Consider the following 20,696-nt stretch of genomic DNA (forward strand, 5'->3'; position numbering starts at 1 on the left):
ATAGGTTAAGGGTGTTTGAGAATAAGGTGCTTAGGAAAATATTTGGGGCTAAGCGGGATGAAGTTACAGGAGAATGGAGAAAGTTACACAACACAGAACTGCACGCATTGTATTCTTCACCTGACATAATTAGGAACTTGAAATCCAGACGTTTGAGATGGGCAGGGCATGTAGCACGTATGGGCGACTCCAGAAATGCATATAGAGTGTTAGTTGGGAGACCGGAGGGAAAAAGACCTTTAGGGAGGCCGAGACGTAGATGGGAGGATAATATTAAAATGGATTTGAGGGAGGTGGGGTATGATGATAGAGACTGGCTTAATCTTGCACAGGATAGGGACCGATGGCGGGCTTATGTGAGGGCGGCAATGAACCTTCGGGTTCCTTAAAAGCCATTTGTAAGTAAGTAAGTAAGTAAGTGGCTTGTGCAGCAAATACTGCTGCAAAATAAGTTCGTTAGACGTTCAAACAAAAATTTTTCAGATTTATTTTCAATGAAGAATACTTGTCTTTTTGATAGTTATTTGCTTCCATAATAATGAAACATACTCCCTCTGAATGGATTTTTTTAGGCCAAATACTTTTTCTTGAACCTATCCAACTTCAGTTTTTGAGTTTCAACGCGAAAACCCAAGTATCAATGTCAGGACGATAGCAGTAGCTATTTCAGGTCATTGTGGATTGTAGGTAAAAGTTAAAAAAATGTCAGGTTTGCTAAGCTTTCGAACAATAGCATTTTCGTATAGCTGCTGCATGTAGAACTTGAATTGTACAGCGTAAATCATTTTATACTACCGAAATGATCTGGAGACTACAAAATTTTCTAGGCCTCTTATTTTATTAGTAAGTAATACCTTTTTATCTTTCCTTAGGAACTGTAATTTTTGCGCTCTCTCGAGCCAATACTCTAGACAATGACACATATCAATATCTACACTACGCCGCCATTAAGTATATGAAAAAGACCCTACCCCACTGGGTTAATAAGAATAAAAATATTTGATTTTTAATAACAATATTATCTTACTTAAGTTTTGTAGTTATATATAGCAGCCACTCAGTAAATTATAGAAATGAAGATCTTAATTAAGATATTCTCTACATTTACTTACATAACCTCAAAACGTTTCACTTTAATGTCATCAATATAGCATCAATATTATGTACAATTAATGAAAAATAGATGCATCATGATATTAACTATAATAATATTTAATTTCTAATGGTAATAATGTCATCAAACCACCTCAAGTTTCGTAGATTTGAATATCCAATACACAGCTGTACTCAGAAAATTATACACTGCAGAATCAGTTTTTAATAACAAATTGAATTGAGCTCTAAATGTCGGCAATCTGCAGGTCATGGCCTTCGTGTAATAGCCTATTGTTTATTGTAGTGTGTGTTTTGTTCTGAAATTCAATCAAGTCGGCCGTGATTGAATAAAATTAGTTCTCAAAACTGACAACAGACGGATTTTGGAAAATAGGAAAATTGTGTAGGAAAATTGACATTTCACTAAAAAATACTACTTTTCCGAAAAACTTTAGGTTCCAAGCTTCAAAATGAGGGGCCATTTATTAAAATCCGTTCAGCTGTTTTTCCCGTAATTTCCATTACCAATTCAAATTATATATATAGATTTAGCCTAACGCTTAAATTGATAATGTATCCTATAGGATACACAGGTTAATAGGCTATAGTGTATACTGTAATTTTAATAGAACAGTAGAAAAAAATTGGTAGGAAAATTAAAATTTCACAATACTGTAATATTGTACAACATATATAAATATGGACATTGCGATAGTTGTTTTCTTTACGGTCCGACAAGTTTTAATAAACTAGTGTGAGAATTGAAGCTTTTCCAAGTTAAGGGTTAATAAACATAATGCACGCAGCGAATAGGGAAATAAAGAATGGACACTGAGCGAATTTTCCTGTGTTTTGTTTCTCTGTGCGTCGACGTTTAGTTCCACTTTCAAGCGCTAGAGGTTAGTGTAATCGAGCACACGCTAAGATAATAACTGAGTATAGAGTTGAGACACAGGATCCAAACATCGCCTACCTTATTGCATAATCCAGTAACGCTTTGCTTCAAATAAATTCAAGTTAACAGCTTTTCCTTATTTCTCAGTGACAAACTAGTTGTAATAATATTTTTTTAATATTTTACATATAATAAATTATATTATAAAATAATATAATACATTATAAAATTATATATCAAATTCGTTTAATATTTGTATACAATATAATATAGGTATATAGTTTTACTTCCCATAGGAGTTTTGTTTTTCCATTTTCAGCACTATCAAATCATTACATATTTTAATTGTTGTTGGGATCAACGTCTCAATTCTCATTATAAAGGAACTCTAGAGTCTACACATTACAGATAATAACGGATTTATTATTTCATCGATCCAATTTATTTTATTTGAGTACATAATGTACCTAGATGTATTAATTGTATGTTGACTGCTAGCTGGTGTGATGTTAGTGCCAACTCCTGGGAGAAAGCAGAATCTCACGCTCAAACTGGTTTGAAGTCATTGAAATCAGTCCTGCTACATCAAAGGTACCGACGCGAAGTGTCCATACTGTAATTATCTATATACTGATGCATGTATGTATGTATTGCGAGTAATTTTACGGCTGTCGCCGTCTCCCGCTTCTCAAATTCCAGGTACTCCGGTTTTGCCAATCGCCCATTTGTAGACCCCTGCAAACCATATCCTCCTTAACCTCCTTACTCAATTTTTTCATTGGCCTTCCTCTTCTCTTTTTTGCCGGAGGAGTCCAGTTGAAGACCTTATTAGGCCAGCGGTCGGCTGACATTCTCTGGAGATGCCCATACCATATCAATGGCGATCCACTTCAAAATACAACAGATTATTTCCTTCGAAATTTTATTTCTTTTCATATATGAAAATGACGTATAATATAATATTGTTTATTAGCAGAAAAATACAATACAAAGAAAAATTAACAAAATTCTAGCGTTCCCCTGTAAGAGAGTGTTCTGGTGCTCAGAGCAGGATTCAATACATAATAAATTTACATGCATAAATTAAAATAAAATAACATCTAATAATTAATAATTACTCATAATAAATTGCTTACAAACATTCTTAAATTTCAAACTGTTAGAGGTAAATATAATGTGGGTATTTCTTTATTGATTTGTTACAAATTCTAGGGCCGATATTAGTACTATAGGCTATTTGAAAGCAATGCTCGTCAAACACTTGAATTCAATCAAATGTATTGTATCCATCCCTTTGGTTTTGTGTTTGTGAGTATATGATCGGAAATATGTGTGATTTTAATGTATACAATTTAATAAGACATTGATATAAATTTGATATACAGTGGACTCTCCTAAGTTCGACAAAACAGAATTGAAAGTTCAGTCCAATAAGGGTAGTGGGTGTGGCAGGTGAAGTGAATACAAATTCTTATTGGTTATCCATCAACGAATACAGTACTGTACTTGAATTTCCTGCTCGCCCCGAGACTTGTGTATGCGCTTCTAGTACCACAGTGGATTTCGACAGTTCCGTCTCACAAACTGCACAATTCTCAAATAGAAATAGAACTTTAAAATCAGTGATCAATATGGATGTCCTAATCAATAAAATATTCTGTTTTCCTTTAACAAAAGTATCAATACAAGACACAGAACCAATTCCCATTCAAATGGCAAACCCATTTCTTAGTGTCCGTATAGGGGCGTGTCTAATTCTCCTACGTAAGCAGTCGAACTATATAATGTCGAACTTGATTCCTGTCTACCTTAAGAGCTTCCACTATACTTTCAAGAGCTGCAAGAGTCACGTAAGCGTTTAATAATTTCTTCAACTTAGTTTTAAGGGTAATTTAATGTCTTTATTTGTGTTGTGTTTTAGTATTTGTGTTGTAAGTCGTGTTCATGTTGTTATTTTGTGTTTATTTTTTTGTACTTGTGTTATTGTTTTGTAATCGTATTCTTTTCTAATTGTGTTGTTTTATTAAACGACAACACAAAACAACATATTTTGTACTGACGTGTTACTTTGTGTTTATTTTTATTTCTTATATTGCTTTTGTTGTGTTTTGTATTAGTTTTTTGTGTAAAGTGTGTTTGTTTCCGTTTGTATTGCACCAACATTACCACTGAACATCTGTCCATCCGTAATGCAGTAAATAATTATTCATTCATTAGAATTTACGATCCTCATATTTGTAGTTAATGGTCTTATGAAGGGCATAAGCAGAACTGTACACACACTTAAAGTGTAATCTTCGGTTTAAAAATAAGCACCTGCTCTACAACTTAAATTAAGATCCTGCTATACGGAGTAGTGTAGAAAATTCTCACTTCTTATACATTCTCTTGCTTGCATCTAGTCTCATCTGACTCTCCGGCACAAGGGTTATGTTCATTTCAAGGGACCCCACTGGATCTTACGCCTGCACTTCCACCACCCGTTGTGCTTCCTTCATCTCATTACCACGTCTTTGTAACTCAGCTTCTGTGGCAAAGGAAAAGGGACTACGTAGTTCAAGTTTTGCTTGTTTTACAAAACTTTTAGTTCCGTCGTCCATGTTCCGTAAACTAAAGTTAATAACAAAAACCCATCCTCGTTCTCTCTTACGCCCCCTTCCTTCTTCCTCTAATACAGCGAAAGCCGCCAAGCTCTGCGTGGAAAGATTATGAAATGAAAACTTGAAAGTCAAATGGGTTGATGTTGATGACGATGATTATGATGATTATTATTACCGTCTCCATTGTTCACCATCCGGTATCTTTCGCTTCTTTCTCTCCTTCTTGCATTCATTTCTTTTTAATAATTTTCTTTCTTCTGTTCTCCCTAGCTGCCTTTGTCATGGTTAGAACCTCATGTCGGTACATAATTTCTTCGGCTTCTTATCTTTGATATTGCTGTAATTATTCCTAGAACATTAACAAAGGCTCGGTGCTTTTCTTCTGAGCTGAAAAAAGAAAATGCTTGTATTTAAAGCTCTTGCCAGAAAAACTATTGCGTGCGAGGTTGGCTTAAGCTATAGCCGTTATAAAATCAGACCCCACTGGTAATTACAAATTACACAAAAAAGTCTTTATATGAGGGAACCATAATGGTCTAAATTGCAATGAGCATTAACTAAAGAAAATTGCTCTCGCACGCCTTGGTAAGGCGGCAACTTCTCTGACACGAGTATGATGATGATTGCCTATTCAATAAAAATTTAATTTGTATGTTGCAAGGTACGAAATGACAATAAATAATTAATTCTGGTGTTAATAATAATAATAATAATAATAATAATAATAATAATAATGTTTTATTTTCGCAGGCAGAGTTAAGGCCATAAGGCCTTCTCTTCCACTCAACCAGCTTTAATCAATACAATACATATTTAAATTACGAATATTTACACTACACTTAAAAGGTTCTCCAGCAATATTCTTCAGTTAAGTTAACGACTAGTAGACTACATATTTATTTAAATTTAGATAAATCTATAAGGTAAAGTAGTAACTTAATTTATGAGCTAATTTAATTCAATCAATTATATTTAATTAGAGATTTGAGATAGCTAGTAAAATGATGAAAATAAATTTAATATAAGCTTACTAGAACTATGTTACAGGGAGAAAAATATATATATGTATAAATCTAAAATATATTTCTGTAATGAGAATATTAATGTAATTGCCATTAGAGGTTTTGTAAATCTATTTAGAGAAATTAATGATAATAATAAGAATGGACAGATGTTAGTCTCATTATATGTAATAAATATTAATCAACAGTTAATTTTTTAAGTAAGAATTTATGTAATTTTGACCTAAATGAAGTTATTGTCCAACAACCCCTTACATCACTCGGTAGCGAGTTCCAATTCCTAGCAACTGAAACTGTATAAGATGAAGAATATAACGATGTCTTGTGGTAGGATATAATGAGTAAATTGTTCTGATGAGATCTTGTACTTAGCTGATGATATGCGGATACATTTTGAAAACGAGAAGCCAAAAAGATTGGGGAAGCGGTGCGCAGAATTTGAAATAAGAGAACAAGAGAATGCAGGGCTCGTCGATCGCTTAGCCTTAGCCAAGACAGAGTTTGGAAAGTCTGGGAAACATGATCATACTTACGAATATTACAAATATAACGGACGCACGCATTATGCACACGTTGTAGCCTGCTGCTCAAATTTGCATTGGGGTTATGTACATGTACAAGTAACCAGTTTTTTTTTCGAAGAATTTCGACGGAAATTTGCTCTCCCAACATCTCTGAGGGATGACATTGTGATAATTGTGTTAAAAAAATCCTGCCAAATCCTAATTAATCACATGGTGCCACATTAATAGCAATTGTAAGTTTTCGCGCCCTTTTCTTTGTTTCCATTTTTTTAAATTTAATATCTATGTTTACATACGTATATTAATTTTTTGGGGATATACTGAGTTCGTAAGGGCTACTCTCAATGGGGGACAGTTCAATATTATTATTTATAAGAGAACAGTGTATTTGATAATGAAAGATTGAAAAAAAAATCGTTTTGTACATTAAATGTGCATACATTTGATACGAATAAATATACTTTTTCGGTCTGAAAAGGACTTTTAAAATGTTACATAATGTTCGGATCAAATTTTTGCATATTTAAAAGATAAAACTAAAATTCTTTCACTAATTTCTTATCACAATAAATTGCTCTCTTAAATTGACTGAGCATATTGGTAATTCAATTAATGGCTTTCCCAAAACAAGCTATTAAATATTTAATATAAAACAATAGTTATCTCGGAAAGTAAGCAAGAACGAGCAAAATTATGTTCAACTTTGTTGTTTGAAATATCTCAAAGAATAACCGCATGAAATTAATGAAATTACTTATGGTTGACTCTATATTCAAATTCTAATTTATTTACAATTTACATTTGAAGTGAATGCATATGAATAGATACTCGAAATGAGCGTATGCTCGTGCTCGGGTACTGTCCAGTAGTTTACGTAAATTTCACAGGGATCAAATAATAATGCTGATGATAGAAATAATAGTAACAATAATAATAAATAATAATAATAATAATAATAATAATAATAATAATAATAATAATAATAATAGAATATTCGTGACAGAAATGATACAAAGATTGTAATACAAAATAATTCATTAATAATAATAATAATAATAATAATAATGATAATAATAGTGATAAAACAAATATATTTATAATAATAAACTAAATACTAAGACGGATAAAATAAAATATAAAACCACTAGCGAGAGTTAACACAACTTAAATAAGCATATAATAACGGGAAAAATTGACGAACTCGAAAATCAACAGAAAAATTCGTTGTATCGCAGACGACAGCAACCGCCGATACAATACAATACAACATAAAACCTGTAACATAGCTGATTCTTACTTAGATTATATTATGATGGGTGCATAATAGTAGGAACTGTCTCTGCAAATGCAAAGATCATTGTTTTGTGTGTTTTCCTTTCTTTGTGGTGTTACATATCTTGATTATCTGAAAACTGTGTCGCGTACTGGACATGAAATAGGCTATAAACATTTCGTTACTGCAAATAGAAGATTATATCTTACAAGTAAGAGGACAGCTTGTCTGTTGAGAAAAGCCTTGCTCTCTTAGAGAGAGAAATAAAGGCCCCGAAGGGACGCGCTCCACACTTACAAACCAATGGAGAGAGACAAGTGGCCGATAATGCGCCGTACAAAACTGTAGAGAGCGGATATTTTTCACGAGTCTCTGAAGTGAGATGTAATTGAAGGACCGTGACACTTGGAGCGGTAGCAGCGCCGGTGCTGAAGTCGCTGTCTGTGAGGAGACAAGTGGGTCCACCAATGAGGCACTTGCCAGCCAATTCGAGGGGTTTTCGGAGGGAGTAAACGAACTTGGTGTGGAAGTAATTAAGGGTTAAAGCGTCTGGAATAAATGGGCGATGCAGTGTACGGGAGAAAAAGAAGGATAGCCCGGCTAGTGCGGTGGGGTGGGGTGGATACTTGTCTCTGTACTGCCGGTGGCCGGCGGCAACAGGAAGGCAACGAACGGGCGGGGAGCAGGTGGCGAGGCGCCATTAGCGCCACCAAGCGGTAGAAGGTGGCGTCACTTCCTCGCAGACACGGCGGAACCTCTCAGCTTAATGGCTCCAAATAGCAAGCAGCCCTAAAAACAGCCGCAGTAGCGCCGGCAGTCTTATCGCGAAGGTGCGCAGCCTGGGGAGAGCAGAAGTGCTAATGACCATTCTCATAATCCCATCTTTCTTGCGAGCAATTAACTTCCTCTCCGTGGTCCCGAGGTAGAGCGCAGGTCTCGTGTTCGGCAACTACTCAAACTTTTTCTCTTTTCAGACAAATTACGGGATATCCTAGTCAAATAGGCCACAATTACTTTTTTCTAGCGTCGTGGGATTTAATCGATTAATGTAATCGATTAATCGATCAGTTTCTGTTGTAAATTAATCGATCAAAAATATTTAATCGAATAATCGAGTCGATTAAAATTAATCGGTTATAGTTGATATTAATTATTATTTTGTTAATACAAACTCATACTAAGAATTCTCGGAAATTGCTTACTTAAGAGCACAAGAATACTGTTATTTTCTAACTGTAAACCAGGTAGCGTAGGGAAAACCTTTGCACAAACACTTCAAAAAGAGATGGAGATATGAGGACAGTGACCTAGTCTACCTCTATTGAAATTTAAAACATAATGCGAAACCCTTATTAAGTTTCATGGTTTTCCAAGAAAACTTTCACCTTGTTGTCAGCTCATCTTCCTAGCATATGAAATACATACTTTTCCTTTATAAAATAGCTATGTCTACACCGTCTTCTCTTTCTAAAATCTGGCAATTCGATTACAATAGGGGCCAGTCTTCTGTTTCGACCGCTGTACTTTTGCAGTTGCAGTTTCTGTACTGAGTTTCTATATGAAGGTTGTGTGTTTAGTTTGATGAAGAAAAAAAAATCAGTTTTCTGTGATTTTTTTAAAGTGTAAACTCCATTATGTCGTATGAGAATTTGAGAGGTAAACGCGGTGAAACGTTTGGATTTAAATTGAACGATCGTGGAGAAGTGCTTGACAGAAAAAAAAGTTTTTTTTTTTCGTGTTTAGTGATGCAGGAAACATTTTTACTAAATGTAGAGCGTCACTTAATTCGGAGCATGTGCATAGATGAAGCAGTATTAACTAGGCGAGTCTTCATACTTTTTGTTATTTATGTTTGTCTAAAAAGTTCCCGGAAAAATCGACACAATAAATTATAAGCTTCATAACAAATATGTTCTTAAGTAATTAAAATAGTTGTTTTGTAATATAAGGATACAGATATACAACATTTAATACTAATGCTTATCACCGAACACAAGTTAAATTTAACAATAATTGTGTATTACAGTATATTAAAACATTTTTTCAACTCGATCAAAACTCGATTATTCCAGCGATTAATCGATTAAATTCAAATAGTTAACGATTAAATATTTTAATCTATCAACAGCACTACTTTTTCACGTTTACATTTCTTTTGACAAGTTTACTCAGGATGGCCTGAAAGCTACTCGTAGACTTACATGGTACAAATATTTTTTGTCATAAAGTTCTTCAGTCCAGCTTTAACGTTATGTGAAAACAACTATCGTAAATTAGAATCCGCCATAAGGCATAAACTTGAAGAAATGTTGACGGAATAACGTAGATGCCTAATATGGGGAAGCGGGAGAACACCGAGAAAAACCCAACTGCGACCTTGTCCGCCACAAGTGTTAATATGGAAAATCCTATGCTTGACCGGAAGTCGAACTCGGACCGCCTGCGTGATAGTCTGGAGGTCTCACCACTCAGCCACCGCAGAGGTACACTGCCTAGGCAGGGTAGACCAGGGTAATTGTAAACACCTTTCACTGATGTAAACACCTTTCACTGATTTCAAATATATTTCAACATTACACAACCCTCAGTAACGTTAAGCATGGCAAAGATACATTGCGTTATTTTCAGACCTTTGTTTTCCCTGAAAATGGGTTTAAAATAACAAAGTTGACTTTTTCATCTTTTAATTGCTAGTTTACATTTACCCCACCTGTTTACATTTACCCCTTTGAAAGGGGGGTAATTGTAAACACCAATTTTCGCACGGGCTCTAAGACAATGAATATTTTTTGTTCTGTTTCAGAAGAAAGAGCTGTACTCCTTCCAACTCCAGTTTTGATCACTGGTACATTTCGTCCCTTTAACCTATGATATATGACGATATAGGAACTCAGTACCACTCCTGAGCTTCACGATAGCTGTAGTTACTATTTTTCACATCTGTGACAACCCTCTCTAAATCCTCTACAGTGTAGTTGGGTGGGGGTCTCTTCGATTACTGAAAAGTAGGAAATGTAACCATAGTAAAACATGTTTACAATTACCTCAATCAATTAAAACTATGGGACAAATGTAAACACGTCATAATTTAATGAACTGAGGTTATGGGAGTTGTCAAAACCATTGTAATATATGTTAACTACAATACATTACTCATAAAAACAACATATCCTAAAAAAAAATGGCACTACACGTTTACTTACAGTCCGGTTATTTAGTCCCGATAGCCCAGCGACGCGAAAGAGGGGAAGTAATCGGAGGAGTAGGGAGAGTTCCGGAGTAGAGATAAGGGCGAGCAATCGGTAAAGGCAAGCGAGTGAATAACCCAAACACTCCTTGGAGTAACTAAATGGACTCGCCTGTCCCACGCGCACATCTCCGGCGACTGTCAGGCCTAAATAATCGTACTGTAGAATGCGAAAAATGAAGGTAAAGCAGAATTCTTTCTCAACTTTTTTTGTAGACTCTTACAAAACATTCGTTCAAACTAACCAGTTACTCCTATTTGGCGCCAAACTGCTTTGTAGGTTAGCCAACATGTTAATTTAAATATTCTCCGTATTAAAATTTTTATATTGACAGTTTTTTATTTCTCACAGCATTTGTTTACAATTACCCCCTGTTTACAATTACCCTGGTCTACCCTTCTTTAGATTTTGTCTCATGTACTGTACTCTTATTTATTTATCTGTGCTATGACTTTATAAACGTGGTGGAAAACCGTTTCAAGCATTTGTGCTACATAGATGGGAAGAAATGTGTTTATTTTTCTTGTAAATATGGGAATTTAAATTCTGCCCCAGGAACAATGCGGGGACGAAGCAAAATTGTTTATTTAACTGCAGAATATTGTTGTAACACTTATACATAATATTTTAATTTCGACTGATTGAAACGTGCCTCGTAGGCAGGCAGCTTGGTATGCGTACAGGGATTTTCCATTCTGTTTTGATATGAATGTATGCTCGTTACACAGATTACAATTCTGTCGACAGCGGCTCGCTAACAAGATTATATGTTACACTGGGACCATGATGAGGATTGTTACGGAAACGCTCCAAGTTCTGACACAAAACGGCGTTGACAAAGCAAAATAAAAGTGGAGGAAAAGCCCGCACGTTGCAAATTAATAACTACCGCTCTAGCCGCAGCTACCGCCAAGTGTCAATAGCCCGGGGCCCACACTTTGCATATCATCGCCATCTTGATGATGTGGAGCGGATTGCAACCGGATGCGTAGTAAAACATTGATGTTCTGAAGTATGCATTCCCCCCGCTCGGAAAACCCATGTGAATCGTTGCTGCGCAGCTAAAATATTGCTATTAAAGTACAAGCCCGCACAAAATTATGAACGGCTGTCCAAAAGCTATCACAACTTCGGCAACGTTTGTAAGCAAAAACTGTTTAAAGTTAGTAGTGAGAAGTTGTTCATGAGTTCCAGAACAGTACATTTCTAGAAGAATACACAGTAGAGGAAAGTAATTTATTTATTCTTTCATCCATTTCATTGATTGATTCATTTATTCGTAATCAATTAATTTATTTATTTATATGCTTATTTATTTATTTACTGATTGGTTCATTCATTCCTTTATTGATGCAGTTATTCATTCATTAACTCGTTGATTTATTCATTTGTTTCAGTTATTGATTAATTTATTCATTAATTATTCCTCGATCCATTTATTGATTCATTTATTTATTTGCAGTGCGTTTGAATGTTGAATGACAGCATTGACCTCCGGTCATTGACTTATTCGTACAATTTTGTACATACGTTACACACAGTTAGCCCTATTTAATTGTCACACACATACACACACTTTTTTAACCAATGCCGCCAGGTTGTCTTTTCGACATTTCTGGTCTTCTCTCCTGGCATTGGCTTAGAGCGTATTCCGAATCTCAGCGCTGAGCAATCTGATGGCATCACGGTGTTCCGAATTTCACCGATGGCGTCACTGATGCTCTACCGGTGTCGCACCGGTGCCATCAGCTTGCAGAGGTGATGGCAGTCTCCATCAACCGCCATCAGTGAATCTGATTGATTCTTGTATAGGGCGGGAATTAGCAGACGAATGACATCGTGCACTGTTGTGTCATGGCGGTGTGTTCTGCTTTAGTTCTGCTGTATTGTTTGTAATGAGCACAACGTAAAAACAATATGTTAATGGCTTATGAGCGAACATGTCAACGGACCAGTTATTACTACTGGTTCAAGAAATAAATTGTTTATGCTCTCTTTTCTTTGAACGAGATGGCAGTACGGAAATTTTGCAAAATTTTGCTAGCGTAACACAGACAACAACTTATACAGTCGCCATGACAGCCATCGATCCTTACAGCAGTTTTGTTCCTATTTCGCTACAGCGTGACGTCATTCTTGTCCACCGGTCCGGTGAGATTCGGGATAAGCTGTTAGTTGTAACCCACTTCTGATGCTGAGGCGCCTGGAAGACGGAGTTACATTACCCCGATGATATGATAGGATGATTATGATTGTGACGTGCCAGGAGAGGTCTTAAATCTGAACTTAACCTAAATTCCGGACCATGGACGAACACAGGAATAATCTCCTTAAAGGAAAAATTTCTGTGCTCTAATCGGGAATCGAACCCGGGATCTAATGAACTATAGCCAGAAGCTCTGACTACTAGACCATGAGGCTGCTTATATATATATATTTTACACTTCTTTATTTTCCTCATTCTCTTCTCTCGTATTAAAAAAATTATATGTTTCCAAGAATTACTATTATATTTTGGCCAATACAATTTCATTACTAAAAGTAATCATTCATTTTTCATAGAGTTACGTTCACTACAATCTCTCTTAAGGGGTTAGATATAGCTTACGGTAGTAAAATTTTTGGAAATATTCAACATTTTTTTCCTCCATTACTGTATTTTTACAACAATGAAAATTGGTATGTTTAAAACACTGTCCTGCTATATGAAAAAAAAAATATTTTTACGATTTAAACAACTATTTATATATACATATATATTTTTTTAAATTTCAAAACGATGCCAGTTTACTGTGCAGTGATGAAGCGTTTTCCTCATAACTCATAAACTTGTTAACTTTTTCATGTTCTCTCTCTTTTATTTTATTGCTGAAACTCATGTTTACAACATCATGCTCTTTCAACTACATTCCTTAATATTTAATAATATTTTTTTTTATTTTGTGTTCGAAGAAAATACTGATGTTTGATTATTTTTTAAATGAATTTATTTTGTATCAGACAATGTATCAAAGGTAGAGTAGTATCTTGTATCATATTGCAGATATGACATGCATACAGACACACGAAAATAGTTTTTGAGTTACGTGGGAAACGCTTCACAGCTTCCCCACCCTACTTAATCCAGTTCATGAAGTTTATGTAACCCTAATTATTTTATTACCATTAATTACCAAATATCTATAACAAACTTAATAATCTCGTTATTTTTCGTTTCTAAAATATTTAACCAAAATTTCGCTGTGCTTACCACAATTTCTCCTCTATTGCTGCATCTACCACACTCCTACATTGCTGTGTCGTCTTCATGATACTGTTTGTTTTTAGTCTGTCTGTAGTACAAGTTCTCGACACTTGTATAAAATGTGTGATGATATTCAGTGTATTACAGCGAGACATATTGCGAAAATGTGATCGAAATATCTGCACCAGCATTGGCGCCTTCTGTTAAGAATTCTTTTTATTTGACAATCACAGAATGAAGCCAGTCAGTAATGATCTCTGATTGTGAACTGTGCAGCGTGTCATGGTCCACCAGCCAAGCGCGCTTTGTCCAGTAAGCGGAATTAGTAATCGAATAGCGTTATCAATATTGTTCGATTTTTGTTCGCGCAAATGTGAACCTTTTGATGACGAAAAAAAAAATCGTGTGCTGTAATTGACCAGAGAGAGTTCTACTTTTCATGTCATCTAGAGCTTCTGATGAACACCAGTTGTAAGGTGTGTTCGTAATGCTTCTCCATAAGAAGGCACAGAGTACATAGTTGCACATTATAAATGGTAAATACACGATCTATGTTGTATTATACGGGACTCACCTCACCGGCCCTGTGAAGAATGCAAAAGAAATGCTTCAACTGTTACTCCAAATTACTTGAAACCACGTCCCTATTCGCTAGCTTCCGAACTGATAACGTCTACAGTACAAGATTCATAAAAATCATTAACGAATCACTATACTTACTTACTTAGAGGTTTTTTCCGGGGTTTTCCCTCAACCCAATATGAGCAAATGCTGGGGAACTTTCGGTGCTGGACCCCGGACTCATTTCACCGGCATTATCAACTTCATCTCATTCAGACGCTAAATAAACTAAGATGTTGATACAGCGTCGTAAAATAACCTACTAAAAATTACTTACTTACTTACTGGCTTTTAAGAAACCCGGAGGTTCATTGCCGCCCTTACATAAGCCCGCCATTGGTCCCTATCCTGAGCAAGATTAATCCAGTCTCTATCATCATATCCCACCTCCCTCAAATCCATTTTAATATATTGCCATCTATGTCTCGGCTTCCCTAAAGGTTTTTTTCCCTCCGGCCTCCCAACTAACACTCTATAATCATTTCTGGATTCGCCCATACGTGCTCCATCTCAAACGTTTGGATTTAATTTCCTAATTATGTCAGGTGAAGAATAAAATGCGTGCAGTTCTGTGTTATGTAATTTTCTCCATTCTCCTGTAACTTCATCCATCTTAGCCCCAAATATTTTTCTAAGCACCTTATTCTCAAACACCCTTAACCTATGTTCCTCTCTCAAAGTGAGAGTCCAAGTTTCACAGCCATAAAGAACAACCGGTAATATAACTGTTTTATAAATTCTAACTTTCAGATTTTTTGACAACAGACTGGATGATAAAAGCTTCTCAACCGAATAATAACAGGCATTTCCCATATTTATTCTGTGTTTAATTTCCTCCCGAGTATCATTTATATATTTTGTTACTGTTGCTACCAGGTATTTGAATTTTTCCACCTCTTCAAAGGATAAATTTGCAATTTTTGTATTTCCATTTCGTACAATATTCTCGTCGCGGTAGCCGAATGGTCAGGCCTTTAACCTGTCAACACTTCTTGTCAGTTCCACTACATCCCCACTCCCAGTTTCCCCTGTAATGTTCCCTTCTGGCCAGAGCCGGTGAGGTGAGTCCCACACTGCAGGCCATATTTATTCCAATTCATATTTATTTAATACATTAGCTTATCACTACAGTATATTAAGAATTTTTGTCCAAAAGCTCGTACTGGGGCGCAGTTTAGTTTAGTTACACAAGATATTTTACAAAATTGGAGAGTGTTCATTTATCAAAAGTAATTTCACTAGAGGTTTTGATTTATCTAGAGGAAATCAAAACTCTAGTGGGATTTAATTGACTATTACACTATTAGAAGAAAGTGTATAAAGATTAAAAGAAATAAAGCACTCTAGTACAATAAAATATTAATTGACTTACTGAAATTCTATTTCACTAATGTTAGCTCCACTAAAACGTTTGAAAGGAGCCGCCATTTTCAGTTGACAATCTACGCGGTAAAGAAATGACGATCGCAAAATATGTTTTATAGTACCGTAAAGAATTTGCAGTTTGAAATGTTGGCAGACAAAGAAACAAATTTTAGGGAGGTGATAAAGACAGAAGAAATTGTATGAAGATTAGAAGAAATAAAGTACTCTAATACAATGAAATGGGTATTAATTGACTTCATAAAATTCTATTTCACCAATGTTTAGCTTCACCAAAACGTTTGAACGGAGCCGCCATATTCAGTTGAATATCTATGCGGGAAACAAATGACGATCGCAAAGCATGTTTTATAGTACCCTAAAGAATTTTCAGTTTGAAATGTTGGCAAACAAAGAAACAAATGCTAGGCAAGTGATAAAATTGTAGCGATAAACAACCATGATTGGTTGAAAGACGTCCTCTTCTACCGTTTTATTAGTAAAAAGTAGTATGACGTAGTAAAAGTGTAACAGTCACAATAAAATTAATATAGTTTAAAATGCAGATAGCATGTAATAATCTTACTTACTTACAAATAGATTTTTAAGGAACCCGCAGGTTCATTGCCGCCCTCACATAAGCCTGCCATCGGTCCCTATCCTGTGCAAGATTAATAACCACCCTCAAATCCATTTTAATATTATCCTCCCGTCTACGTCTCGGTCTCCCCAAAGGTCTTTTTCCCTCCGGCCTCCCTACTAATACTCTATATGCAGTTCTGGATTCGCCCATATGTGCTACATGCTCTGCCCATCTCAGATGTCTGGATTTAATGTTCCTAAAGTATGTAATAATCTATACGAAATAATAGAATGCAGAAAAGTGTATGCCAATGGGCATTACACTTCAAATTAAACTCAATACATTAGGTTGAGAAAAGAAATAGGAAAATATTAAATAATTAACCTAATATTTTGTCAATTTTACTTAGTTCAGAGTTAGCTCCAGTTAATGAATTATGTAGGCCTATTCCTTGTCCACAATTTCTGCTGTGTTTTAATCCAGAAGTTGTGTTCGTTTGGATGCATGTAAAAGAAACTACAGTTTTGTCTGATACAGTAATAATAAGATTAATTTTAAATGTATTTTCATATTTATGGCAGTAAGTTAGCAATATCTTGTGTGTATATTTGTTCTACATTTGATATACCAAATTCCAGAAAAATCAATGTCGTTGGGTAATTTAATGATTTATATAGAAAAAAATTGTTTGTAGCAAAATTAAAGGATGGAGTGTCGATTTTGTCGTATTTATTTTTTCAAAATAACGTACCATACTGTACTATAAAACATTATATTGAAAATGGTAGAAAATGAGACAATCACGGAGACTTTTTGTTTGCATTGTCTCTCTCACTGGTAAATAACCTTTTAAAGTTTAATTTACTAGGTGCAATAATTGTTAGCATTCAAAAGTTTGTCGTTGTGTAATTCCATACATATTAACACAAATGCATTTCAAAGGGTTAATGATTTTAAATACCTAGATACACAAATAATTTAGTTAACAATATGAAAGAAGAATTGATACGGTATTAGAATTCAGGATGCAAATCGATATTATTAAGTTTTTTGTAAACATTTCTAAAACTAAGTTACCCCTCTTATTACCAAGGTTTTTCACAACTTACAACTACCAACGAGGCTAATATAATTACTCCAATCAAAATCGTACATCAATCTTTGTTAAGCATTTGGAATATAAACAGTATATATGTTCATATACTTTTTTTGTTTAGAATCACCAATATTATCACCTTTCAAACCATGTACCTCTCCTTCTGATTCACCCTGTATGTGAGAGAGAGACATTTTCGGCCTATGTGTTTATATCAGGAACAAACTTGTGCGAGACGAATAGATGCCAGTGTTTTCCGATAATCGATAATAATGTCAGATTTGAAAGTCTCATATTTGATAATCAATACACGATACTTATTCTCGAAACGTCTCTGTCAGCGACACATAACATAAACAATTAACTAAAACGTTCTCAATTGTAAAACAAAACGTTTCAATATTCAAACAGTTAACTTTTAAAAAATATCATTTTATATTTAGGACTCATAGTTACTTCTAAAATACTTCACTTATACAGAGCGTTCGGATCTGGGCCGAGAGAGCGGGCCTAATGACAGTCGGCTTATGTCACGCCACCTTAAGGACACCTTAAGGCCACTTAATGCGCGTGGGTGTCGCGCAGTTTATTTTCGTAGTTGCATTCATCTTGCAGTGTGATAAGTCCCTTTAAAAATGAAGACTTGTTGTATAATGTGCATTGTGGTACGTGTCTACACTTGAATGAAACGTAAGAATAGTAATTGGAATTGTAGCGGCCATCTAGGCCTACTGAATTAATTGTTAGTGGAAAAAAACACAACAGTTCTATGTTATAGGAGTGAAATCTTCAGTGGTTTTAATTAAAACAACCATAGTCCAAAGACTTTTTTTTTTGTGAAAACAGCCATTGTCCAGTACGATGGTAGCATTTACAAATATCCCACTCATGTCATCTTGAAACTTTTGACAGCAGATTGACATTACTGATTCTTATGTACGCGACTAAAGCCATCTCAGAGAAAAAAAAATACTTTAGCACGTGAATTGTTGTTGTATTAGTTAATGGAGTCTTCTTTAGGTGCAGAAGTAACTCCATGGAAGAAACGTAGGCAACGAAATGAGAAGAAATAGGATATACGTAGGTTTAATAAAGAAAAAGGAAGATTAAAGAATAGGCATAATTCAGCCACAACAGTGTATTTTTTCTTAAAACAACCATTGTCCACAGTTGCCTCTTTTTACACGTATATTTCTATAAGATAATTTAAGTTATAAATTTACTCAGTTTTCTACAACATCTTAAGAAATGACAACATGATGAATTTCATACTTGAAGTGTCAACAACACCCATATCAGATAGTTCTTTGTTTCTCCTGAAAATTTATGTTTTTGGATCATGGTTTTCTTTTTCAAAACAAAAAACTTTCAATTGTTTCAAGTAACATTCACTCATTGAAGTGTCGCAACATACAACCATATTTACACTTGTAACGATATGAAACTTACCTGACTTGGGAAGGGAAACGATATCGAATATTGGTCGACATTAGTGTCCTGTAATGTTCGAACATGGTAGAGGCAATCACGATATTAAAGATTTCGTCTCATTCCATATGAAAAACTAATAGCAATAGTTGTAGTAAACCGTTAAAACAAGAAGGGATGGACGTGGGGGACAGCGAATATTTTCATAACAAGGTGAACAAACAACACAAGCTATCATCTGTAGAGCGAACATCGGCGAATATCGAACTTCGCCATTTTCGACAAATTTGAACCGAACATGGCGCCTGTAATGCAAGACACTATAATCTGTGTATTTCGAACTGGCGGCTCAGGGTCAAGCAATGACTTTATTTACCATGCGTGCTTATCCCCCACTCCTGAACCATTCTCCTTAAGAAAAGTCAGCTGGATCAATGGCGCGGCATGTTAGAGAGGAAGGGAACCCTCCAGAGCTTAGGAGAAGGGATACAGTGTGGATATGGATAAGTATATAATAGTATGCGAAACTGCGGTCAGCACCATCTGGCGGTAGGGGGCTCAAATAAGATGATCAGCGCCCAACGTCGTAGGTGGTGAACAATATAACTACGTGTTGGGTTCATTACCCAGAGTTCTCTATTTCTCCGTTTCGAGATATTGCTCGAAGAGCCAAGATGGCAGACAGAATCTTGCTAATAAGTGAACATAAAGTGATACTACGTGTGTTCAAGCAGTGTATGTTAAACAGTGATGTTTAATGTAATGTATTGTAAAGTAATAGTAATATAATAAATTAAACTATCTAAGTAGTTCTTGCAGACTTTTCCATTGCGCTGTACAATAAATAAACAAAGAATACAATCCCAATTATCTAACTTTTTGCTTTATTTTTTGTCTCTGTCTGGTTATATTTTAATTAGGTAGTGTAAAATAGATCGTCTCTTTTATCTTCCTGTTGGCTTCGGTAAGAATATTCAGTAGAAGATGCTGTGAGGAATAAAAATGTAAATGTTTTATTTTAAATTGGGTTAGTTTTGAATATCGATGAGGGTGGGAGGGAATACTTCCTGCACAGTTTAACATTTTCGTCACCAGGTGCGCAGCTAAATGCATGGAGTAATTAGTTACTCTTTTCGCTACTTGGTGTGCTGCTAGATGTAATAACGCCCCTCCTCCAACAGGTGGCAGCAAGATCAATTTCTACAACAGCGCCTCTAGTTTGTGTTACGGGAAACTCAGTAAGTTTCGCATCCTATTATATATTCATCCATTGTGTGGAGGAGACGAAATGACCTTGAGCCGGCAGTTCGAAATGCACAGACTATAGTCGACATCAACACAAGTACAACGGACAAACATGGATTCTCTCGTAAAAATTCATACTTTCGACCTTATCTTCAAAGGAACTTCAAGCCTGCATCTTAAAATTTGCATGTACCACGGCCGAGGACGAAATAATAATAAAATCTGCAAATAGTTAGCTAAACTTCGGTAGTAATTGCATACAAAACGATTATGATGGAATGGTAACGTGTATTGTGAGATTGTTACTTAGCAGTGCACGACAGCCACATGGACAATAGAGAGTTATGTGGCAATACGACACAGTGTCCAACAATAGTTACCATTGTACTTGATGGGCATGCTGGAGATAACCCTCTGCACGCGTGGCAACATCATCATCAAGTTGAGATTAATTCTCTCG

Source organism: Periplaneta americana, chromosome 7 (assembly GCF_040183065.1).
Source record: "Periplaneta americana isolate PAMFEO1 chromosome 7, P.americana_PAMFEO1_priV1, whole genome shotgun sequence".
In the NCBI taxonomy this organism is placed as follows: Eukaryota; Metazoa; Arthropoda; class Insecta; order Blattodea; family Blattidae; genus Periplaneta; species Periplaneta americana.